Below are 24378 nucleotides of genomic sequence, written 5' to 3'. Positions count from 1 at the left end.
GTGTCTTGGCTAAGGTGTCTTGGCTAATGTGTCTTGGCTAAGGTGTCTTGGCTAATGTGTCTTGGCTAAGGTGTCTTGGCTAAGGTGTCTTGGCTAATGAATCTCGGCTAAGGTGTCTTGGCTAAGGTGTCTTAATTAAGGTGTCTTGGCTAATGTGTCTTGGCTAAGGTGTCTTGGCTAAGGTGTCTTGGCTAAGGTGTCTTGGCTAATGTGTCTTGGCTAAGGTGTCTTGGCTAATGTGTCTCGGCTAATGTGTCTTGGCTATGGTGTCTTGGCTAAGGTGTCTTGGCTAAGGTGTCTTGGCTAATGAATCTCGGCTAAGGTGTCTTGGCTAAGGTGTCTTAGTTAAGGTGTCTTGGCTAATGTGTCTTGGCTAAGGTGTCTTGGCTAAGGTGTCTTGGCTAAGGTGTCTTGGCTAATGTGTCTTGGCTAAGGTGTCTTGGCTAACGTGTCTTGGCTAAGGTGTTTTGGCTAATGAATCTCGGCTAAGGTGTCTTGGCTAAGGTGTCTTAGTTAAGGTGTCTTGGCTAATGTGTCTTGGCTAATGTGTCTTGGCTAAGGTGTCTTGGCTAAGGTGTCTTGGCTAATGTGTCTTGGCTAAGGTGTCTTGGCTAATGTGTCTCGGCTAATGTGTCTTGGCTAAGGTGTCTTGGCTAATGTGTCTTGGCTATTGTGTCTTGGCTAATGTGTCTTGGCTAAGGTGTCTTGGCTAAGGTGTCTTGGCTAATGTGTCTTGGCTAAAGTGTCTTGGCTAGTGTGTCTTGACTAATGTGTCTCGGCTAATGTGTCTTGGCTAAGGTGTCTTGGCTAAGGTGTCTTGGCTAATGTGTCTTGGCTAATGTGTCTTGGCTTATGTATCCTGATTAATGTGTCTTGGCTAATGTGTCTTGGCTAAGGTGTCTTGGCTAAGGTGTCTTGGCTAATGTGTCTTGGCTAATGTGTCTTGGCTAAGGTGTCTTGGCTAATGTGTCTTGGCTAAGGTGTCTTGGCTAAGGTGTCTTGGCTAAGGTGTCTTGGCTAATGTGTCTTGGCTAAGGTGTCTTGGCTAATGTGTCTCGGCTAATGTGTCTTGGCTAAGGTGTCTTGGCTAAGGTGTCTTGGCTAAGGTGTCTTGGCTAATGAATCTCGGCTAAGGTGTCTTGGCTAAGGTGTCTTAGTTAAGGTGTCTTGGCTAAGGTGTCTTGGCTAAGGTGTCTTGGCTAAGGTGTCTTGGCTAAGGTGTCTTGGCTAAGGTGTCTTGGCTAATGTGTCTTGGCTAAGGTGTCTTGGCTAATGAATCTCGGCTAAGGTGTCTTGGCTAAGGTGTCTTAGTTAAGGTGTCTTGGCTAATGTGTCTTGGCTAAGGTGTCTTGGCTAAGGTGTCTTGGCTAAGGTGTCTTGGCTAATGTGTCTTGGCTAAGGTGTCTTGGCTAATGTGTCTCGGCTAATGTGTCTTGGCTAAGGTGTCTTGGCTAATGTGTCTTGGCTAAGGTGTCTTGGCTAATGTGTCTTGGCTAATGTGTCTTGGCTAATGTGTCTTGGCTAAGGTGTCTTGGCTAAGGTGTCTTAGTTAAGGTGTCTTGGCTAATGTGTCTTGGCTAAGGTGTCTAGGCTAATGTGTCTCGGCTAATGTGTCTTGGCTAAGGTGTCTTGGCTAATGTGTCTTGGCTAATGTGTCTTGGCTAATGTGTCTTGGCTAATGTGTCTTGGCTAAGGTGTCTTGGCTAATGTGTCTTGGCTAATGTGTCTTGGCTAAGGTGTCTTGGCTAAGGTGTCTTGGCTAATGTGTCTTGGCTAATGTGTCTTGGCTAAGGTGTCTTGGCTAATGTGTCTTGGCTAAGGTGTCTTGGCTAAGGTGTCTTTTCTAATGTGTCTTGGCTAAGGTGTCTTGGCTAATGTGTCTCGGCTAATGTGTCTTGGCTAAGGTGTCTTGGCTAATGTGTCTTGGCTAATGTGTCTTGGCTAATGTGTCTTGGCTAAGGTGTCTTGGCTAATGTGTCTTGGCTACGGTGTTTTGGCTAATGTGTCTCGGCTAATGTGTCTTGGCTAAGGTGTCTTGGCTAAGGTGTCTTGGCTAATGTGTCTTGGCTAAGGTGTCTTGGCTAACGTGTCTTGGCTAATGTGTCTTGGCTAATGTGTCTTGGCTAATGTGTCTTGGCTAAGGTGTCTTGGCTAATGTGTCTCGGCTAATGTGTCTTGGCTAAGGTGTCTTGGCTAAGGTGTCTTGGCTAAGGTGTCTTGGCTAAGGTGTCTTGGCTAAGGTGTCTTGGCTAATGTGTCTCGGCTAAGGTTTCTTGGCTAAGGTGTTTTGGCTAAGGTGTCTTGGCTAATGTGTCTTGGCTAAGGTGTCTTGGCTAAGGTGTCTTGGCTAAGGTGTCTTGGCTAAGGTGTCTTGGCTAATGTGTCTTGGCTAATGTGTCTTGGCTAAGGTGTCTTGGCTAAGGTGTCTTGGCTAAGGTGTCTTGGCTAAGGTGTCTTGGCTAAGGTGTCTTATCTAATATGTCTTGGCTAAGGTGTTTTGGCTAATGTGTCTCGGCTAATGTGTCTTGGCTAAGGTGTCTTGGCTAAGGTGTCTTGGCTAAGGTGTCTTGGCTAAGGTGTCTTGGCTAAGGTGTCTTGGCTAATGTGTCTCGGCTAAGGTTTCTTGGCTAAGGTGTTTTGGCTAAGGTGTCTTGGCTAAGGTGTCTTGGCTAAGGTGTCTTGGCTAATGTGTCTTGGCTAAGGTGTCTTGGCTAAGGTGTCTTGGCTAAGGTGTCTTGGCTAATGTGTCTTGGCTAAGGTGTCTTGGCTAAGGTGTCTTGGCTAATGTGTCTCGGCTAATGTGTCTTGGCTAAGGTGTCTTGGCTAAGGTGTCTTGGCTAAGGTGTCTTGGCTAAGGTGTCTTGGCTAAGGTGTCTTGGCTAATGTGTCTCGGCTAAGGTTTCTTGGCTAAGGTGTTTTGGCTAAGGTGTCTTGGCTAATGTGTCTTGGCTAAGGTGTCTTTGCTAAGGTGTCTTGGCTAAGGTGTCTTGGCTAAGGTGTCTTGGCTAATGTGTCTCGGCTTATGTGTCTTGGCTAAGGTGTCTTGGCTAATGTGTCTTGGCTAATGTGTCTTGGCTAATGTGTCTTGGCTAAGGTGTCTTGGCTAATGTGTCTTGGCTAAGGTGTTTTGGCTAATGTGTCTCGGCTAATGTGTCTTGGCTAAGGTGTCTTGGCTAAGGTGTCTTGGCTAATGTGTCTTGGCTAAGGTGTCTTGGCTAACGTGTGTTGGCTAATGTGTCTTGGCTAATGTGTCTTGGCTAATGTGTCTTGGCTAAGGTGTCTTGGCTAATGTGTCTCGGCTAATGTGTCTTGGCTAAGGTGTCTTGGCTAAGGTGTCTTGGCTAAGGTGTCTTGGCTAAGGTGTCTTGGCTAAGGTGTCTTGGCTAAGGTGTCTTGGCTAATGTGTCTCGGCTAAGGTTTCTTGGCTAAGGTGTTTTGGCTAAGGTGTCTTGGCTAATGTGTCTTGGCTAAGGTGTCTTGGCTAAGGTGTCTTGGCTAAGGAGTCTTGGCTAAGGTGTCTTGGCTAAGGTGTCTTGGCTAATGTGTCTCGGCTAATGTGTCTTGGCTAAGGTGTCTTGGCTAATGTGTCTTGGCTAATGTGTCTTGGCTAATGTGTCTTGGCTAAGGTGTCTTGGCTAATGTGTCTTGGCTAAGGTGTTTTGGCTAATGTGTCTCGGCTAATGTGTCTTGGCTAAGGTGTCTTGGCTAAGGTGTCTTGGCTAATGTGTCTTGGCTAAGGTGTCTTGGCTAAGGTGTCTTGGCTAATGTGTCTTGGCTAATGTGTCTTGGCTAATGTGTCTTGGCTAAGGTGTCTTGGCTAATGTGTCTCGGCTAATGTGTCTTGGCTAAGGTGTCTTGGCTTAGGTGTCTTGGCTAAGGTGTCTTGGCTAATGTGTCTCGGCTAAGGTTTCTTGGCTAAGGTGTTTTGGCTAAGGTGTCTTGGCTAATGTGTCTTGGCTAAGGTGTCTTGGCTAAGGTGTCTTGGCTAAGGTGTCTTGGCTAATGTGTCTTGGCTAATGTGTCTTGGCTAAGGTGTCTTGGCTAAGGTGTCTTGGCTAAGGTGTCTTGGCTAAGGTGTCTTGGCTAAGGTGTCTTGGCTAAGGTGTCTCGGCCAAGGTTTCTTGGCTAATGTGTCTTGGCTAATGTGTCTTGGCTAAGGTGTCTTGGCTAAGGTGTCTTGGATAAGGTGTCTTGGCTATGGTGTCTTGGCTAAGGTGTCTTGGCTAAGGTGTCTTGGCTAATGTGTCTTGGCTAAGGTGTCTTGGCTAAGGTGTCTTTGCTAAGGTGTCTTGGCTAAGGTGTCTTGGCTAAGGTGTCTTGGCTAATGTGTCTTGGCTAATGTGTCTTTTCTAAGGTGTCTTGGCTAAGGTGTCTTGGCTAAGGTGTCTTGGCTAAGGTGTCTTGGCTAATGTGTCTTGGCTAAGGTGTCTTGGCTAAGGTGTCTTGGCTAAGGTGTCTTGGCTAAGGTGTCTTGGCTAAGGTGTCTTGGCTAAGGTGTCTTGGCTAAGGTGTCTTGGCTAATGTGTCTTGGCTTATGTGTTTTGGCTAATGTGTCTCGGCTAATGTGTCTTGGCTAAAGTGTCTTGGCTAAGGTGTCTTGGCTAAGGTGTCTTGGCTAAGGTGTCTTTTCTAATGTGTCTTGGCTAATGTGTCTTGGCTAAGGTGTCTTGGCTAATGTGTCTTGGCTAAAGTGTCTTGGCTAATGTGTCTCGGCTAAGGTGTCTTGGCTAATGTGTCTTGGCTAAAGTGTCTTGGCTAAGGTGTCTTGGCTAATGTGTCTCGGCTAAGGTGTCTTGGCTAATGTGTCTTGGCTAAAGTGTCTTGGCTAAAGTGTCTTGGCTAATGTGTCTTGGCTAAAGTGTCTTGGCTAAGGTGTCTTGGCTAAGGTGTCTTGGCTAAGGTGTCTTGGCTAAGGTGTCTTGGCTAATGTGTCTTGGCTAAGGTGTCTTGGCTAAGGTGTCTTTGCTAAGGTGTCTTGGCTAAGGTGTCTTGGCTAAGGTGTCTTGGCTAATGTGTCTTGGCTAATGTGTCTTGGCTAAGGTGTCTTGGCTAAGGTGTCTTGGCTAATGTGTCTTGGCTAAGGTGTCTTGGCTAAGGTGTCTCGGCTAAGGTGTCTTGGCTAATGTGTCTTGGCTAAGTTGTCTTGGCTAAGGTGTCTTGGCTAAGGTGTCTTGGCTAATGTGTCTTGGCTAAAGTGTCTTGGCTAATGTGTCTCGGCTAAGGTGTCTTGGCTAATGTGTCTTGGCTAAAGTGTCTTGGCTAAAGTGTCTTGGCTAAAGTGTTTTGGCTAAGGTGTCTTGGCTAAGGTGTCTTGGCTAAGGTGTCTTGGCTAAGGTGTCTTGGCTAAGGTGTCTTGGCTAATGTGTCTTGGCTTATGTGTTTTGGCTAATGTGTCTTGGCTAAAGTGTCTTGGCTAATGTGTCTTGGCTAAGGTGTCTTGGCTAAGGTGTCTTGGCTAATGTGTCTTGGCTTATGTGTTTTGGCTAATGTGTCTTGGCTAAAGTGTCTTGGCTAATGTGTCTTGGCTTATGTGTTTTGGCTAATGTGTCTTGGCTAAGGTGTCTTGGCTAATGTGTCTTGGCTAAGGTGTCTTGGCTAAGGTGTCTTGGCTAAAGTGTTTTGGCTAAGGTGTCTTGGCTAAGGTGTCTTGGCTAAGGTGTCTTGGCTAAGGTGTCTTGGCTAAGGTGTCTTGGCTAAGGTGTCTTGGCTAAGGTGTCTTGGCTAAGGTGTCTTGGCTAAGGTGTCTTGGCTAAGGTGTCTAGGCTAATGTGTCTTGGCTAAGGTGTCTTGGCTAAGGTGTCTTGGCTAAGGTGTCTTGGCTAAAGTGTCTTGGCTAAGGTGTCTTGGCTAAGGTGTCTTGGCTAATGTGTCTTGGCTAAGGTGTCTTGGCTAAGGTGTCTTGGCTTATGTGTCTTGGCTAAGGTGTCTTGGCTAAGGTGTCTTGGCTAAGGTGTCTTGGCTAATGTGTCTTGGTTAAGGTGCCTTGGCTAAGGTGTCTTGGCTAAGGTGTCTTGGCTAAGGTGTCTTGGCTAAGGTGTCTTGGCTAAGGTGTCTTGGCTAATGTGTCATGGCTAAAGTGTCTTGGCTAAGGTGTCTTGGCTAAGGTGTCTTGGCTAAGGTGTCTTGGCTAATGTGTCTTGGCTAAGGTGTCTTGGCTAAGGTGTCTTGGCTAAGGTGTCTCGGCTGATGTGTCTTGGCTAAAGTGTCTTGGCTAAGGTGTCTTGGCTAAGGTGTCTTGGCTAATGTGTCTTGGCTAAGGTGTCTTGGCTAAGGTGTCTTGGCTAAGGTGTCTTGGCTAATGTGTCTTGGCTAAGGTGTCTTGGCTAAGGTGTCTTGGCTAAGGTGTCTTGGCTAATGTGTCTCGGCTAAAGTGTCTTGGTTAAGGTGTCTTGGCTAAGGTGTCTTTGCTAAGGTGTCTTGGCTAAAGTGTCTTGGCTAAGGTGTCTTGGCTAAGGTGTCTTGGCTAATGTGTCTTGGCTAATGTGTCTTGGCTAAGGTGTCTTGGCTAAGGTGTCTTGGCTAAGGTGTCTTGGCTAATGTGTCTTGGCTTATGTGTTTTGGCTAATGTGTCTCGGCTAAGGTGTCTTGGCTAATGTGTCTTGGCTAAGGTGTCTTGACTAAGGTGTCTTGGCTAAGGTGTCTTGGCTAATGTGTCTTGGCTAATGTGTCTTGGCTAAGGTGTCTTGGCTAAGGTGTCTCGGCTAAGGTGTCTTGGCTAATGTGTCTTGGCTAAGGTGTCTTGGCTAATGTGTCTTGGCTAATGTGTCTTGGCTAAGGTGTCTTGGCTAAGGTGTCTTGGCTAAGGTGTCTTGGCTAATGTGTCTTGGCTAATGTGTCTCGGCTAAGGTGTCTTGGCTAATGTGTCTTGGCTAATGTGTCTTGGCTAAGGTGTCTTGGCTAATGTGTCTTGGCTAAGGTGTCTTGGCTAAGGTGTCTTGGCTAAGGTGTCTTGGCTAATGTGTCTTGGCTAATGTGTCTTGGCTAAGGTGTCTTGGCTAAGGTGTCTTGGCTAAGGTGTCTTGGCTAATGTGTCTTGGCTTATGTGTTTTGGCTAATGTGTCTCGGCTAAGGTGTCTTGGCTTATGTGTCTTGGCTAAGGTGTCTTGGCTAAGGTGTCTTGGCTAAGGTGTCTTGGCTAATGTGTCTTGGCTAAGGTGCCTTGGCTAAGGTGTCTTGGCTAAGGTGTCTTGGCTAAGGTGTCTTGGCTAAGGTGTCTTGGCTAAGGTGTCTTGGCTAATGTGTCATGGCTAAAGTGTCTTGGCTAAGGTGTCTTGGCTAAGGTGTCTTGGCTAAGGTGTCTTGGCTAATGTGTCTTGGCTAAGGTGTCTTGGCTAAGGTGTCTTGGCTAAGGTGTCTCGGCTGATGTGTCTTGGCTAAAGTGTCTTGGCTAAGGTGTCTTGGCTAAGGTGTCTTGGCTAATGTGTCTTGGCTTATGTGTTTTGGCTAATGTGTCTCGGCTAAGGTGTCTTGGCTTATGTGTCTTGGCTAATGTGTCTTGGCTAATGTGTCTTGGCTAAGGTGTCTTGGCTAATGTGTCTCGGCTAAAGTGTCTTGGTTAAGGTGTCTTGGCTAAGGTGTCTTGGCTAAGGTGTCTTGGCTAAAGTGTCTTGGCTAAGGTGTCTTGGCTAAGGTGTCTCGGCTAAGGTGTCTTGGCTAATGTGTCTTGGCTAATGAGTCTTGGCTAAGGTGTCTTGGCTAAGGTGTCTCGGCTAAGGTGTCTTGGCTAATGTGTCTTGGCTAAGGTGTCTTGGCTAAGGTGTCTTGGCTAATGTGTCTTGGCTAATGTGTCTTGGCTAAGGTGTCTTGGCTAAGGTGTCTCGGCTAAGGTGTCTTGGCTAATGTGTCTTGGCTAAGGTGTCTTGGCTAATGTGTCTTGGCTAATGTGTCTTGGCTAAGGTGTCTTGGCTAAGGTGTCTTGGCTAAGGTGTCTTGGCTAATGTGTCTTGGCTAATGTGTCTTGGCTAAGGTGTCTTGGCTAAGGTGTCTTGGCTAAGGTGTCTTGGCTAATGTGTCTTGGCTTATGTGTTTTGGCTAATGTGTCTCGGCTAAGGTGTCTTGGCTTATGTGTCTTGGCTAAGGTGTCTTGGCTAAGGTGTCTTGGCTAAGGTGTCTTGGCTAATGTGTCTTGGCTAAGGTGCCTTGGCTAAGGTGTCTTGGCTAAGGTGTCTTGGCTAAGGTGTCTTGGCTAAGGTGTCTTGGCTAAGGTGTCTTGGCTAATGTGTCATGGCTAAAGTGTCTTGGCTAAGGTGTCTTGGCTAAGGTGTCTTGGCTAAGGTGTCTTGGCTAATGTGTCTTGGCTAAGGTGTCTTGGCTAAGGTGTCTTGGCTAAGGTGTCTCGGCTGATGTGTCTTGGCTAAAGTGTCTTGGCTAAGGTGTCTTGGCTAAGGTGTCTTGGCTAATGTGTCTTGGCTAAGGTGTCTTGGCTAAGGTGTCTTGGCTAAGGTGTCTTGGCTAATGTGTCTTGGCTAAGGTGTCTTGGCTAAGGTGTCTTGGCTAAGGTGTCTTGGCTAATGTGTCTCGGCTAAAGTGTCTTGGTTAAGGTGTCTTGGCTAAGGTGTCTTGGCTAAGGTGTCTTGGCTAAAGTGTCTTGGCTAAGGTGTCTTGGCTAAGGTGTCTTGGCTAATGTGTCTTGGCTAATGTGTCTTGGCTAAGGTGTCTTGGCTAAGGTGTCTTGGCTAAGGTGTCTTGGCTAATGTGTCTTGGCTTATGTGTTTTGGCTAATTTGTCTCGGCTAAGGTGTCTTGGCTAATGTGTCTTGGCTAAGGTGTCTTGACTAAGGTGTCTTGGCTAAGGTGTCTTGGCTAATGTGTCTTGGCTAAGGTGTCTTGGCTAAGGTGTCTTGGCTAAGGTGTCTCGGCTAAGGTGTCTTGGCTAATGTGTCTTGGCTAAGGTGTCTTGGCTAATGTGTCTTGGCTAATGTGTCTTGGCTAAGGTGTCTTGGCTAAGGTGTCTTGGCTAAGGTGTCTTGGCTAATGTGTCTTGGCTAATGTGTCTCGGCTGATGTGTCTTGGCTAAAGTGTCTTGGCTAAGGTGTCTTGGCTAAGGTGTCTTGGTTAATGTGTCTTGGCTAAGGTGTCTTGGCTAAGGTGTCTTGGCTAAGGTGTCTTGGCTAAGGTGTCTTGGCTAATGTGTCTTGGCTAAGGTGTCTTGGCTAAGGTGTCTTGGCTAAGGTGTCTTGGCTAATGTGTCTTGGCTAAGGTGTCTTGGCTAATGTGTCTCGGCTAATGTGTCTTGGCTAAGGTTTTTTGGCTAAGGTGTCTTGGCTAATGTGTCTCTGCTAATGTGTCTTGGCTAATGTGTCTTGGCTAAGGTGTCTTGGCTAATGTGTCTTGGCTAAGGTGTCTTGGCTGAGGTGTCTTGGCTAAGGTGTCTTGGCTAAGGTGTCTTGGCTAATGTGTCTTGGCTTATGTGTCTTGGCTAATGTGTCTCGGCTAATGTGTCTTGGCTAAGGTGTCTTGGCTAAGGTGTCTTGGCTAAGGTGTCTTGGCTAATGTGTCTTGGCTAATGTGTCTTGGCTAAGGTGTCTTGGCTAAGGTGTCTTGGCTAATGTGTCTTGGCTAATGTGTCTCGGCTAATGTGTCTTGGCTAATGTGTCTTGGCTAAGGTGTCTTGGCTAATGTGTCTCGGCTAAGGTGTCTTGGCTAAGGTGTCTTGGCTAAGGTGTCTTGGCTAATGTGTCTTGGCTAATGTGTCTTGGCTAAGGTGGTTTGGCTAAGGTGTCTTGGCTAAGGTGTCTTGGCTTATGTGTCTTGGCTAATGTGTCTCGGCTAATGTGTCTTGGCTAATGTGTCTTGGCTAAGGTGTCTTGGCTAATGTGTCTCGGCTAAGGTGTCTTGGCTAAGGTGTCTTGGCTAAGGTGTCTTGGCTAATGTGTCTTGGCTAAGGTGTCTTGGCTAAGGTGTCTTATCTTATATGTCTTGGCTAAGGTGTCTTGGCTAAGGTGTCTTGGCTAAGGTGTCTTGGCTAAGGTGTCTTGGCTAAGGTGTCTTGGCTAAGGTGTCATGGCTAAGGTGTCTTGGCTAAGGTGTCTTGGCTAATGTGTCTTGGCTAAGGTGTCTTGGCTAAGGTGTCTTTGCTAAGGTGTCTTGGCTAAGGTGTCTTGGCTAAGGTGTCTTGGCTAATGTGTCTTGGCTAATGTGTCTTGGCTAAGGTGTCTTGGCTAAGGTGTCTTGGCTAAGGTGTCTTGGCTAATGTGTCTTGGCTAATGTGTCTCGGCTAATTTGTTTTGGCTAAGGTGTCTCGGCTAAGGTGTCTTGGCTAATGTGTCTTGGCTAAGGTGTCTTGGCTAAGGTGTCTTGGCTAAGGTGTCTTGGTTATGGTGTCTTGGCTAAGGTGTCTTGGCTAAGGTGTCTTGGCTAATGTGTCTTGGCTAAGGTGTCTTGGCTAAGGTGTCTTGGTTAATGTGTCTTGGCTAATGTGTCTTGGCTAAGGTGTCTTGGCTAACGTGTCTTGGCTAATGTGTCTTGGCTAAGGTGTCTTGGCTCAGGTGTCTTGGCTAAGGTGTCTTGGCTAAGGTGTCTTGGCTAAGGTGTCTTGGCTAAGGTGTCTTGGCTAAGGTGTCTTGGCTAATGTGTTTTGGCTAAGGTGTCTTGGCTAAGGTGTCTTGGCTAAGGTGTCTCGGCTAATGTGTCTTGGCTAAAGTGTCTCGGCGCATGTGTCTTGGCTAAGGTGTCTTGGCTAATGTGTCTTGGCTTAGGAGTCTTGGCTAAGGTGTCTTGGCTAATGTGTCTTGGTTAAGGTGTCTTGGCTAAGGTGTCTTGGCTAATGTGTCTTGGCTAAGGTGTCTCGGCTAATGTGTCTTGGCTAATGTGTCTTGGCTAAGGTGTCTTGGCTAAGGTGTCTTGGCTAATGTGTCTTGGCTAATGTGTCTTGGCTACGGTGTCTTGGCTAAGGTGTCTTGGCTAAGGTGTCTTGGCTAAGGTGTCTTGGCTAATGTGTCTTGGCTAATGTGTCTTGGCTAATGTGTCTTGGCTAAGGTGTCTTTGCTAAGGTGTCTTGGTTAAGGTGTCTTGGCTAAGGTGTCTTGGCTAAGGTGTCTTGGCTAATGTGTCTTGGCTAAGGTGTCTTGGCTAATGTGTCTTTGCTAATGTGTCTTGGCTAAGGTGTCTTGGCTAAGGTGTCTTGGCTAATGTGTCTTGGCTAATTTGTCTTGGCTAATGTGTCTCGGCTAATGTGTCTTGGCTAAAGTGTCTTGGCTGAGGTGTCTCGGCTAATGTGTCTTGGCTAAAGTGTCTTGGCTAATGTGTCTCGGCTAATGTGTCTTGGCTAAGGTGTCTTGGCAAATGTGTCTTGGCTAAGGTGTCTCGGCTAATGTGTCTTGGCTAAAGTGTCTTGGCTAAGGTGTCTTGGCTAAGGTGTCTTGGCTTATGTGTCTTGGTCAAGGTGTCTTGGCTAAGGTGTCTCGGCTAATGTGTCTCGGCTAATGTGTCTCGGCTAATGTGTCTTGGCTAAGGTGTCTTGGCAAATGTGTCTTGGCTAAGGTGTCTTGGCTAAGGTGTCTTGGCTAAGGTGTCTTGGCTAAGGTGTCTTGGCTAAGATGTCTCGGCTAATGTGTCTTGGCTAATGTGTCTTGGCTGAAGTGTCTCGGCTAATGTGTCTTGGCTAATGTGTCTTGGCTAATGTGTCTTGGCTAAGGTGTCTTGGCTAATGTGTCTTGGCTAAGGTGTCTTGGCTAATGTGTCTTGGCTAAGGTGTCTTGGCTAAGGTGTCTTGGCTACGGTGTCTTGGCTAAGGTGTCTCGGCTAATGTGTCTTGGCTAAGGTGTCTTGGCTAAGGTGTCTTGGCTAAGGTGTCTTGGCTAATGTGTCTTGGCTAAGGTGTCTTGGCTAATGTGTCTTGGCTAAAGTGTCTCGGCTAATATGTCTTGGCTAATGTGTCTCGGCTAAGGTGTCTTGGCTGAGGTGTCTTGGCTAATGTGTCTTGGCTAAGGTGTCTTGGCTAAGGTGCCTTGGCTAAGGTGTCTTGGCTAAGGTGTCTTGGCTAAGGTGTCTTGGCTAAGGTGTCTTGGCTAATGTGTCTTGGCTAAAGTGTCTCGGCTAATGTGTCTTGGCTAATGTGTCTCGGCTAATGTGTCTAGGCTAAGGTGTCTTGGCTAAGGTGTCTTGGCTAATGAGTCTCGGCTAAGGTGTCTTGACTAATGTGTCTCGGCTAATGTGTCTTGGCTAAGGTGTCTTGGCTAAGGTGTCTTGGCTAATGTGTCTTGGCTAAGGTGTCTTGGCTAAGGTGTCTTGGCTAAGGTGTCTTGGCTAATGTGTCTTGGCTAATGTGTCTTGGCTAATGTGTCTTGGCTAAGGTGTCTTTGCTAAGGTGTCTTGGTTAAGGTGTCTTGGCTAAGGTGTCTTGGCTAAGGTGTCTTGGCTAATGTGTCTTGGCTAAGGTGTCTTGGCTAATGTGTCTTTGCTAATGTGTCTTGGCTAAGGTGTCTTGGCTAAGGTGTCTTGGCTAATGTGTCTTGGCTAATTTGTCTTGGCTAATGTGTCTCGGCTAATGTGTCTTGGCTAAAGTGTCTTGGCTGAGGTGTCTCGGCTAATGTGTCTTGGCTAAAGTGTCTTGGCTAATGTGTCTCGGCTAATGTGTCTTGGCTAAGGTGTCTTGGAAAATGTGTCTTGGCTAAGGTGTCTCGGCTAATGTGTCTTGGCTAAAGTGTCTTGGCTAAGGTGTCTTGGCTAAGGTGTCTTGGCTTATGTGTCTTGGTCAAGGTGTCTTGGCTAAGGTGTCTCGGCTAATGTGTCTCGGCTAATGTGTCTCGGCTAATGTGTCTTGGCTAAGGTGCCTTGGCAAATGTGTCTTGGCTAAGGTGTCTTGGCTAAGGTGTCTTGGCTAAGGTGTCTTGGCTAAGGTGTCTTGGCTAAGATGTCTCGGCTAATGTGTCTTGGCTAATGTGTCTTGGCTAAAGTGTCTCGGCTAATGTGTCTTGGCTAATGTGTCTTGGCTAAGGTGTCTTGGCTAATGTGTCTTGGCTAAGGTGTCTTGGCTAATGTGTCTTGGCTAAGGTGTCTTGGCTAAGGTGTCTTGGCTACGGTGTCTTGGCTAAGGTGTCTCGGCTAATGTGTCTTGGCTAAGGTGTCTTGGCTAAGGTGTCTTGGCTAAGGTGTCTTGGCTAATGTGTCTTGGCTAAGGTGTCTTGGCTAATGTGTCTTGGCTAAAGTGTCTCGGCTAATATGTCTTGGCTAATGTGTCTCGGCTAAGGTGTCTTGGCTGAGGTGTCTTGGCTAATGTGTCTTGGCTAAGGTGTCTTGGCTAAGGTGCCTTGGCTAAGGTGTCTTGGCTAAGGTGTCTTGGCTAAGGTGTCTTGGCTAAGGTGTCTTGGCTAATGTGTCTTGGCTAAAGTGTCTCGGCTAATGTGTCTTGGCTAATGTGTCTCGGCTAATGTGTCTAGGCTAAGGTGTCTTGGCTAAGGTGTCTTGGCTAATGTGTCTCGGCTAAGGTGTCTTGACTAATGTGTCTCGGCTAATGTGTCTTGGCTAAGGTGTCTTGGCTAAGGTGTCTTGGCTAATGTGTCTTGGCTAAGGTGTCTTGGCTAAGGTGTCTTGGCTAAGGTGTCTTGGCTAATGTGTCTTTTCTAATGTGTCTTGGCTAATGTGTCTTGGCTAAGGTGTCTTGGCTAAGGTGTCTCGGCTAATGTGTCTTGGCTAAGGTGTCTTGGCTAAGGTGTCTTGGCTAAGGTGTCTTGGCTAAGGTGTCTTGGATAAGGTGTCTTGGCTAAGGTGTCTTGGCTAAGGTGTCTTGGCTAAGGTGTCTTTGCTAAGGTGTCTTGGCTAAGGTGTCTTGGCTAAGGTGTCTTGGATAAGGTGTCTTGGCTAAGGTGTCTTGGCTAAGGTGTCTTGGCTAAGGTGTCTTTGCTAAGGTGTCTTGGCTGAGGTGTCTTGGCTAAGGTGTCTTGGCTTATGTGTCTTGGCTAAGGTGTCTTGGCTAAGGTGTCTCGGCTTATGTGTCTCGGCTAATGTGTCTCAGCTAATGTGTCTTGGCTAATGTGTTTTGGCTAAGGTGTCTTGGCTAAGGTGTCTTGGCTAATGTGTCTCGGCTAAGGTGTCTTGGCTAATGTGTCTTGGCTAAGGTGTCTTGGCTAAGGTGTCTTGGCTAAGGTGTCTTGGCTAATGTGTCTTGGCTAAGGTGTCTTGGCTAAGGTGTCTTGGCTAAGGTGTCTTGGCTAAGGTGTCTCGGCTAATGTGTCTTGGCTAAGGTGTCTCGGCTAAGGTGTCTTGGCTAAGGTGTCTTGGCTAATGTGTCTTGGCTAAGGTGTCTTGGCTAATGTGTCTTGGCTAAAGTGTCTCGGCTAATGTGTCTTGGCTAATGTGTCTTGGCTAAGGTGTCTTGGCTAAGGTGTCTTGGCTAAGGTGTCTTGGCTAATGTGTCTTGGCTAAGGTGTCTTGGCTAAGGTGTCTTGGCTAATGTGTCTTGGCTAAGGTGTCTTGGCTAATGTGTCTTGGCTAAGGTGTCTCGGCTAATGTGTCTTGGCTAATGTGTCTTGGCTAAGGTGTCTTGGCTAATGTGTCTTGGCTAAGGTGTCTTGGCTAATGTGTCTTGGCTACGGTGTCTTGGCTAATGTGTCTTGGCTAAGGCGTCTTGGCTAAGGTGTCTTGGCTAAGGTGTCTTGGCTAAGGTGTCTTGGCTAATGTGTCTTGGCTAAGGTGTCTTGGCTAAGGTGTCTTGGCTAATGTGTCTTGGCTAAGGTGTCTTGGCTAAGGTGTCTTGGCTAAGGTGTCTTGGCTAATGTGTCTTGGCTAAGGTGTCTTGGCTAATGTGTCTTGGCTACGGTGTCTTGGCTAAGGTGTCTCGGCTAAGGTGTCTTGGCTAAGGTGTCTTGGCTAATGTGTCTTGGCTAAGGTGTCTTGGCTAAGGTGTCTTGGCTAAGGTGTCTTGGCTAAGGTGTCTTGGCTAAGGTGTCTTGGCTAAGGTGTCTTGGCTAATGTGTCTTGGCTAAGGTGTCTTGGCTAAGGTGTCTTGGCTAAGGTGTCTTGGCTAAGGTGTCTTGGCTAAGGTGTCTTGGCTGAGGTGTCTTGGCTAAGGTGCCTTGGCTAATGTGTCTTGGCTAAGGTGTCTTGGCTACGGTGTCTTGGCTAAGGTGTCTCGGCTAATGTGTCTTGGCTAATGTGTCTTGGCTAAGGTGTCTTGGCTAAGGTGTCTTGGCTAAGGTGTCTTGGCTAAGGTGTCTTGGCTAAGGTGTCTTGGCTAAGGTGTCTTGGCTAATGTGTCTTGGCTAAGGTGTCTTGGCTAAGGTGTCTTGGCTAAGGTGTCTTGGCTAATGTGTCTTGGCTAAGGTGTCTTGGCTAAGGTGTCTTGGCTAAGGTGTCTTGGCTAAGGTGTCTCGGCTAATGTGTCTTGGCTAAAGTGTCTCGGCTAATGTGTCTTGGCTAAGGTGTCTTGGCTAATGTGTCTTGGCTAATGTGTCTTGGCTAAGGTGTCTTGGCTAAGGTGTCTTGGCTAAGGTGTCTTGGCTAATGTGTCTTGGCTAATGTGTCTTGGCTAATGTGTCTTGGCTAAGGTGTCTTGGCTAAGGTGTCTTGGCTAATGTGTCTTGGCTAAGGTGACTTGGCTAAGGTGTCTTGGCTAATGTGTCTTGGCTAAGGCGTCTTGGCTAAGGTGTCTTGGCTAAGGTGTCTTGGCTAATGTGTCTTGGCTAAGGTGTCTTGGCTAATGTGTCTTGGCTACGGTGTCTTGGCTAAGGTGTCTCGGCTAATGTGTCTTGGCTAATGTGTCTTGGCTAAGGTGTCTTGGCTAAGGTGTCTTGGCTAAGGTGTCTTGGCTAATGTGTCTTGGCTAAGGTGTCTTGGCTAATGTGTCTTGGCTACGGTGTCTTGGCTAAGGTGTCTCGGCTAATGTGTCTTGGCTAATGTGTCTTGGCTAAGGTGTCTTGGCTAAGGTGTCTTGGCTAAGGTGTCTTGGCTAAGGTGTCTCGGCTAAGGTGTCTTGGCTAAGGTGTCTTGGCTAATGTGTCTTGGCTAAGGTGTCTTGGCTAAGGTGTCTTGGCTAAGGTGTCTTGGCTAAGGTGTCTTGGCTAATGTGTCTTGGCTAAGGTGTCTTGGCTAAGGTGTCTTGGCTAATGTGTCTTGGCTAAGGTGTCTTGGCTAAGGTGTCTTGGCTAAGGTGTCTTGGCTAAGGTGTCTTGGCTAAGGTGTCTTGGCTGAGGTGTCTTGGCTAAGGTGTCTTGGCTAATGTGTCTTGGCTAAGGTGTCTTGGCTACGGTGTCTTGGCTAAGGTGTCTCGGCTAATGTGTCTTGGCTAATGTGTCTTGGCTAAGGTGTCTTGGCTAAGGTGTCTTGGCTAAGGTGTCTTGGCTAAGGTGTCTCGGCTAAGGTGTCTTGGCTAAGGTGTCTTGGCTAAGGTGTCTTGGCTAATGTGTCTTGGCTAAGGTGACTTGGCTAAGGTGTCTTGGCTAATGTGTCTTGGCAAAGGTGTCTTGGCAAATGTGTCTTGGATAAGGTGTCTCGGCTAAGGTGTCTTGGCTAAGGTGTCTTGGCTAATGTGTCTTGGCTAATGTGTCTTGGCTAATGTGTCTTGGCTAAGGTGTCTTGGCTAAGGTGTCTTGGCTAAGGTGTCTTGGCTAAGGTGTCTTGGCTAAGGTGTCTCGGCTAAGGTGTCTTGGCTAAGGTGTCTTGGCTAATGTGTCTTGGCTAAGGTGTCTTGGCTAAGGTGTCTTGGCTGAGGTGTCTTGGCTAAGGTGTCTTGGCTAATGTGTCTTGGCTAAGGTGTCTTGGCTACGGTGTCTTGGCTAAGGTGTCTCGGCTAATGTGTCTTGGCTAATGTGTCTTGGCTAAGGTGTCTTGGCTAAGGTGTCTTGGCTAAGGTGTGTTGGCTAATGTGTCTCGGCTAATGTGTCTCGGCTAATATGTCTTGGCTAAAGTGTCTTGGCTAAGGTGTCTCGGCTAATGTGTCTTGGCAAATGTGTCTTGGCAAATGTGTCTTGGCTAAGGTGTCTTGGCTAAAGTGTCTTGGATAAGGTGTCTTGGCTAACGTGTCTTGGCTAATGTGTCTTGGCTAATGTGTCTTGGCTAAGGTGTCTTGGCTAATGTGTCTTGGCAAAGGTGTCTTGGCAAATGTGTCTTGGCTAAGGTGTCTTGGCTAAAGTGTCTTGGATAAGGTGTCTTGGCTAATGTGTCTTGGCTAATGTGTCTTGGCTAATGTGTCTCGGCTAAGGTGTCTTGGCTAAGGTGTCTCGGCTAAGGTGTCTTGGCTAAGGTGTCTTGGCTAAGGTGTCTTGGCTAATGTGTCTTGGCTAATGTGTCTTGGCTAAGGTGTCTTGGCTAATGTGTCTTGGCTAAAGTGTCTCGGCTAAGGTGTCTTGGCTAAGGTGTCTTGGCTAATGTGTCTTGGCTAATGTGTCTCGGCTAATGTGTCTTGGCTAATGTGTCTCGGCTAAGGTGTCTTGGCTAAGGTGTCTCGGCTAATGTGTCTTGGCTAAGGTGTCTCGGCTAAGGTGTCTTGGCTAAGGTGTCTTGGCTAAGGTGTCTTGGCTAAGGTGTCTTGGCTAAGGTGTCTTGGCTAAGGTGTCTTGGCTAATGTGTCTTGGCTAATGTGTCTTGGCTAAGGTGTCTTGGCTAATGTGTCTTGGCTAAAGTGTCTTGGCTAAGGTGTCTCGGCTAATGTGTCTTGGCTAAGGTGTCTTGGCTAAAGTGTCTTGGATAAGGTGTCTTGGCTAATGTGTCTTGGCTAATGTGTCTTGGCTAAGGTGTCTTGGCTAAGGTGTCTTGGCTAAGGTGTCTCGGCTAAGGTGTCTTGGCTAAGGTGTCTTGGCTAAGGTGTCTTGGCTAATGTGTCTTGGCTAATGTGTCTTGGCTAAGGTGTCTTGGCTAATGTGTCTTGGCTAAAGTGTCTCGGCTAAGGTGTCTTGGCTAAGGTGTCTTGGCTAAGGTGTCTTGGCTAATGTGTCTTGGCTAATGTGTCTTGGCTAAGGTGTCTTGGCTAAGGTGTCTTGGCTAATGTGTCTTGGCTAAGGTGTCTCGGCTAATGTGTCTTGGCTAAGGTGTCTTGGCTAAGGTGTCTTGGCTAAGGTGTCTTGGCTAAGGTGTCTTGGCTAAGGTGTCTTGGCTAATGTGTCTTGGCTAAGGTGTCTTGGCTAATGTGTCTTGGCTAAGGTGTCTTGGCTAAGGTGTCTTGGCTAAGGTGTCTTGGCTAATGTGTCTTGGCTAATGTGTCTTGGCTAAGGTGTCTTGGCTAATGTGTCTTGGCTAAAGTGTCTCGGCTAAGGTGTCTTGGCTAAGGTGTCTTGGCTAATGTGTCTTGGCTAATGTGTCTCGGCTAATGTGTCTTGGCTAATGTGTCTCGGCTAAGGTGTCTTGGCTAAGGTGTCTCGGCTAATGTGTCTTGGCTAAGGTGTCTCGGCTAAGGTGTCTTGGCTAAGGTGTCTTGGCTAAGGTGTCTTGGCTAAGGTGTCTTGGCTAAGGTGTCTTGGCTAATGTGTCTTGGCTAATGTGTCTTGGCTAATGTGTCTTGGCTAATGTGTCTTGGCTAAGGTGTCTTGGCTAAGGTGTCTTGGCTAATGTGTCTTGGCTAAGGTGTCTCGGCTAATGTGTCTTGGCTAAGGTGTCTTGGCTAAGGTGTCTTGGCTAAGGTGTCTTGGCTAAGGTGTCTTGGCTAAGGTGTCTTGGCTAATGTGTCTTGGCTAATGTGTCTTGGCTAATGTGTCTTGGCTAAGGTGTCTTGGCTAAGGTGTCTTGGCTAATGTGTCTTGGCTAAGGTGTCTTGGCTAATGTGTCTTGGCTAAGGTGTCTTGGCTAAGGTGTCTTGGCTAATGTGTCTTGGCTAAGGTGTCTTGGCTAAGGTGTCTCGGCTAATGTGTCTTGGCTAAGGTGTCTTGGCTAAGGTGTCTTGGCTAATGTGTCTTGGCTAAAGTGTCTCGGCTAATGTGCCTCGGCTAATATGTCTTGGCTAAAGTGTTCTGGCTAAGGTGTCTCGGCTAATGTGTCTTGGCAAAGGTGTCTTGGCAAATGTGTCTTGGCTAAGGTGTCTTGGCTAAAGTGTCTTGGATAAGGTGTCTTGGCTAACGTGTCTTGGCTAATGTGTCTTGGCTAAGGTGTCTTGGCTAAGGTGTCTTGGCTAATGTGTCTCGGCTAATGTGTCTTGTTTAATGTGTCTCGGCTAAGGTGTCTTGGCTAAGGTGTCTTGGCTAATGTGTCTTGGCTAATGTGTCTTGGCTAAGGTGTCTCGGCTAATGTGTCTTGGCTAAGGTGTCTTGGCTAAGGTGTCTTGGCTAATGTGTCTTGGCTAAAGTGTCTCGGCTAATGTGTCTCGGCTAATATGTCTTGGCTAAAGTGTTCTGGCTAAGGTGTCTCGGCTAATGTGTCTTGGCAAAGGTGTCTTGGCAAATGTGTCTTGGCTAAGGTGTCTTGGCTAAAGTGTCTTGGATAAGGTGTCTTGGCTAATGTGTCTCGGCTAATGTGTCTTGGCTAATGTGTCTCGGCTAAGGTGTCTTGGCTAAGGTGTCTCGGCTAAGGTGTCTTGGCTAAGGTGTCTTGGCTAAGGTGTCTTGGCTAATGTGTCTTGGCTAATGTGTCTTGGCTAAGGTGTCTTGGCTAATGTGTCTTGGCTAAAGTGTCTCGGCTAAGGTGTCTTGGCTAAGGTGTCTTGGCTAATGTGTCTTGGCTAATGTGTCTCGGCTAATGTGTCTTGTTTAATGTGTCTCGGCTAAGGTGTCTTGGCTAAGGTGTCTCGGCTAATGTGTCTTGGCTAAGGTGTCTCGGCTAAGGTGTCTTGGCTAAGGTGTCTTGGCTAAGGTGTCTTGGCTAAGGTGTCTTGGCTAAGGTGTCTTGGCTAAGGTGTCTTGGCTAATGTGTCTTGGCTAATGTGTCTTGGCTAATGTGTCTTGGCTAAGGTGTCTTGGCTAAGGTGTCTTGGCTAATGTGTCTTGGCTAAGGTGTCTCGGCTAATGTGTCTTGGCTAAGGTGTCTTGGCTAAGGTGTCTTGGCTAAGGTGTCTTGGCTAAGGTGTCTTGGCTAAGGTGTCTTGGCTAATGTGTCTTGGCTAAGGTGTCTTGGCTAATGTGTCTTGGCTAAGGTGTCTTGGCTAAGGTGTCTTGGCTAAGGTGTCTTGGCTAATGTGTCTTGGCTAATGTGTCTTAACTAAGGTGTCTTGGCTAATGTGTCTTGGCTAAAGTGTCTCGGCTAAGGTGTCTTGGCTAAGGTGTCTTGGCTAATGTGTCTTGGCTAATGTGTCTCGGCTAATGTGTCTTGGCTAATGTGTCTCGGCTAAGGTGTCTTGGCTAAGGTGTCTCGGCTAATGTGTCTTGGCTAAGGTGTCTCGGCTAAGGTGTCTTGGCTAAGGTGTCTTGGCTAAGGTGTCTTGGCTAAGGTGTCTTGGCTAAGGTGTCTTGGCTAATGTGTCTAGGCTAATGTGTCTTGGCTAATGTGTCTTGGCTAATGTGTCTTGGCTAAGGTGTCTTGGCTAAGGTGTCTTGGCTAATGTGTCTTGGCTAAGGTGTCTCGGCTAATGTGTCTTGGCTAAGGTGTCTTGGCTAAGGTGTCTTGGCTAAGGTGTCTTGGCTAAGGTGTCTTGGCTAATGTGTCTTGGCTAAGGTGTCTTGGCTAATGTGTCTTGGCTAAGGTGTCTTGGCTAATGTGTCTTGGCTAATGTGTCTTGGCTAATGTGTCTTGGCTAATGTGTCTTGGCTAATGTGTCTTGGCTAAGGTGTCTTGGCTAAGGTGTCTTGGCTAATGTGTCTTGGCTAAGGTGACTTGGCTAAGGTGTCTTGGCTAATGTGTCTTGGCTAAGGTGTCTTGGCTAAGGTGTCTTGGCTAAGGTGTCTTGGCTAATGTGTCTTGGCTAATGTGTCTTGGCTAATGTGTCTTGGCTACGGTGTCTTGGCTAAGGTGTCTCGGCTAATGTGTCTTGGCTAAGGTGTCTTGGCTAAGGTGTCTTGGCTAAGGTGTCTTGGCTAAGGTGTCTTGGCTAATGTGTCTTGGCTAAGGTGTCTTGGCTAATGTGTCTTGGCTACGGTGTCTTGGCTAAGGTGTCTCGGCTAATGTGTCTTGGCTAATGTGTCTTGGCTAAGGTGTCTTGGCTAAGGTGTCTTGGCTAAGGTGTCTTGGCTAAGGTGTCTTGGCTAAGGTGTCTTGGCTAATGTGTCTTGGCTAATATGTCTTGGCTAAAGTGTCTTGGCTAAGGTGTCTCGGCTAATGTGTCTTGGCAAAGGTGTCTTGGCAAATGTGTCTTGGCTAAGGTGTCTTGGCTAAAGTGTCTTGGATAAGGTGTCTTGGCTAACGTGTCTTGGCTAAGGTGTCTTGGCTAAGGTGTCTTGGCTAATGTGTCTCGGCTAATGTGTCTCGGCTAATATGTCTTGGCTAAAGTGTCTTGGCTAAGGTGTCTCGGCTAATGTGTCTTGGCAAAGGTGTCTTGGCAAATGTGTCTTGGCTAAGGTGTCTTGGCTAAAGTGTCTTGGATAAGGTGTCTTGGCTAACGTGTCTTGGCTAATGTGTCTTGGCTAATGTGTCTTGGCTAAGGTGTCTTGGCTAATGTGTCTTGGCAAAGATGTCTTGGCAAATGTGTCTTGGCTAAGGTGTCTTGGCTAAAGTGTCTTGGATAAGGTGTCTTGGCTAATGTGTCTTGGCTAATGTGTCTTGGCTAATGTGTCTCGGCTAAGGTGTCTTGGCTAAGGTGTCTCGGCTAAGGTGTCTTGGCTAAGGTGTCTTGGCTAAGGTGTCTTGGCTAATGTGTCTTGGCTAATGTGTCTTGGCTAAGGTGTCTTGGCTAATGTGTCTTGGCTAAAGTGTCTCGGCTAAGGTGTCTTGGCTAAGGTGTCTTGGCTAATGTGTCTTGGCTAATGTGTCTCGGCTAATGTGTCTTGGCTAATGTGTCTCGGCTAAGGTGTCTTGGCTAAGGTGTCTCGGCTAATGTGTCTTGGCTAAGGTGTCTCGGCTAAGGTGTCTTGGCTAAGGTGTCTTGGCTAAGGTGTCTTGGCTAAGGTGTCTTGGCTAAGGTGTCTTGGCTAAGGTGTCTTGGCTAATGTGTCTTGGCTAATGTGTCTTGGCTAATGTGTCTTGGCTAAGGTGTCTTGGCTAAGGTGTCTTGGCTAATGTGTCTTGGCTAAGGTGTCTCGGCTAATGTGTCTTGGCTAAGGTGTCTTGGCTAAGGTGTCTTGGCTAAGGTGTCTTGGCTAAGGTGTCTTGGCTAATGTGTCTTGGCTAAGGTGTCTTGGCTAATGTGTCTTGGCTAAGGTGTCTTGGCTAAGGTGTCTTGGCTAAGGTGTCTTGGCTAATGTGTCTTGGCTAATGTGTCTTGGCTAAGGTGTCTTGGCTAATGTGTCTTGGCTAATGTGTCTTGGCTAAGGTGTCTTGGCTAATGTGTCTTGGCTAAGGTGTCTCGGCTAAGGTGTCTTGGCTAAGGTGTCTTGGCTAAGGTGTCTTGGCTAAGGTGTCTTGGCTAATGTGTCTTGGCTAAGGTGTCTTGGCTAATGTGTCTTGGCTAAGGTGTCTTGGCTAAGGTGTCTTGGCTAATGTGTCTTGGCTAAGGTGTCTTGGCTAAGGTGTCTCGGCTTATGTGTCTTGGCTAAGGTGTCTTGGCTAAGGTGTCTTGGCTAAGGTGTGTTGGCTAATGTGTCTCGGCTAATGTGTCTCGGCTAATATGTCTTGGCTAAAGTGTCTTGGCTAAGGTGTCTCGGCTAATGTGTCTTGGCAAAGGTGTCTTGGCAAATGTGTCTTGGCTAAGGTGTCTTGGCTAAAGTGTCTTGGATAAGGTGTCTTGGCTAACGTGTCTTGGCTAATGTGTCTTGGCTAATGTGTCTTGGCTAAGGTGTCTTGGCTAATGTGTCTTGGCTAAGGTGTCTTGGCTAAGGTGTCTTGGCTAAGGTGTCTTGGCTAATGTGTCTCGGCTAAGGTGTCTTGGCTAAGGTGTCTCGGCTAAGGTGTCTTGGCTAATGTGTCTTGGCTAAGGTGTCTTGGCTAATGTGTCTTGGCTAATGTGTCTTGGCTAAGGTGTCTTGGCTAATGTGTCTTGGCTAAAGTGTCTCGGCTAAGGTGTCTTGGCTAAGGTGTCTTGGCTAATGTGTCTTGGCTAATGTGTCTCGGCTAATGTGTCTTGGCTAATGTGTCTCGGCTAAGGTGTCTTGGCTAAGGTGTCTCGGCTAATGTGTCTTGGCTAAGGTGTCTCGGCTAAGGTGTCTTGGCTAAGGTGTCTTGGCTAAGGTGTCTTGGCTAAGGTGTCTTGGCTAAGGTGTCTTGGCTAAGGTGTCTTGGCTAATGTGTCTTGGCTAATGTGTCTTGGCTAATGTGTCTTGGCTAAGGTGTCTTGGCTAAGGTGTCTTGGCTAATGTGTCTTGGCTAAGGTGTCTCGGCTAATGTGTCTTGGCTAAGGTGTCTTGGCTAAGGTGTCTTGGCTAATGTGTCTTGGCTAATGTGTCTTGGCTAAGGTGTCTTGGCTAATGTGTCTTGTCTAAGGTGTCTTGGCTAAGGTGTCTTGGCTAATGTGTCTTGGCTAAGGTGTCTTGGCTAATGTGTCTTGGCTAAGGTGTCTTGGCTAAGGTGTCTTGGCTAAGGTGTCTTGGCTAATGTGTCTTGGCTAATGTGTCTTGGCTAAGGTGTCTTGGCTAATGTGTCTTGGCTAAAGTGTCTCGGCTAAGGTGTCTTGGCTAAGGTGTCTTGGCTAATGTGTCTTGGCTAATGTGTCTCGGCTAATGTGTCTTGGCTAATGTGTCTCGGCTAAGGTGTCTTGGCTAAGGTGTCTCGGCTAATGTGTCTTGGCTAAGGTGTCTCGGCTAAGGTGTCTTGGCTAAGGTGTCTTGGCTAAGGTGTCTTGGCTAAGGTGTCTTGGCTAAGGTGTCTTGGCTAATGTGTCTTGGCTAATGTGTCTTGGCTAATGTGTCTTGGCTAATGTGTCTTGGCTTAGGTGTCTTGGCTAAGGTGTCTTGGCTAATGTGTCTTGGCTAAGGTGTCTTGGCTAAGGTGTCTCGGCTAATGTGTCTTGGCTAAGGTGTCTTGGCTAAGGTGTCTTGGCTAAGGTGTCTTGGCTAATGTGTCTTGGCTAAGGTGTCTTGGCTAATGTGCCTTGGCTACGGTGTCTTGGCTAATGTGTCTTGGCTAAGGTGTCTTGGCTAATGTGTCTTGGCTAAGGTGTCTTGGCTAAGGTGTCTTGGCTAATGTGTCTTGGCTAAGGTGTCTTGGCTAAGGTGTCTTGGCTAATGTGTCTTGGCTAAGGTGTCTTGGCTAAGGTGTCTTGGCTAAGGTGTCTTGGCTAATGTGTCTTGGCTAAGGTGTCTTGGCTAATGTGTCTTGGCTACGGTGTCTTGGCTAAGGTGTCTCGGCTAAGGTGTCTTGGCTAAGGTGTCTTGGCTAATGTGTCTTGGCTAAGGTGTCTTGGCTAATGTGTCTTGGCTACGGTGTCTTGGCTAATGTGTCTTGGCTAAGGTGTCTTGGCTAAGGGGTCTTGGCTAAGGTGTCTTGGCTAATGTGT

The 24378-nt window shown here is 47.5% G+C and overlaps 1 protein-coding gene and 1 long non-coding RNA gene across 5 annotated transcripts in view; one reads left to right on the top strand and one right to left on the bottom strand.

The window, feature by feature from the left end:
- Positions 1-24378, bottom strand: part of LOC125774556 (uncharacterized) — a 177701-nt gene that overhangs the window by 93635 nt on the left and 59688 nt on the right. The window lies entirely within an intron of this gene.
- On the top strand, positions 4220-7053 carry LOC125774560 (uncharacterized). Its single transcript, XR_007421045.1, has 3 exons — positions 4220-4340; positions 4957-5894; positions 6511-7053. It is a non-coding gene; the product is annotated as an uncharacterized LOC125774560 (long non-coding RNA).

The sequence above is a fragment of the Anopheles funestus genome, unplaced genomic scaffold, assembly GCF_943734845.2.
Source record: "Anopheles funestus unplaced genomic scaffold, idAnoFuneDA-416_04 scaffold_30_ctg1, whole genome shotgun sequence".
Lineage (NCBI taxonomy): Eukaryota > Metazoa > Arthropoda > Insecta > Diptera > Culicidae > Anopheles > Anopheles funestus.
This window is presented reverse-complemented; position numbering and strand designations above follow the sequence as displayed.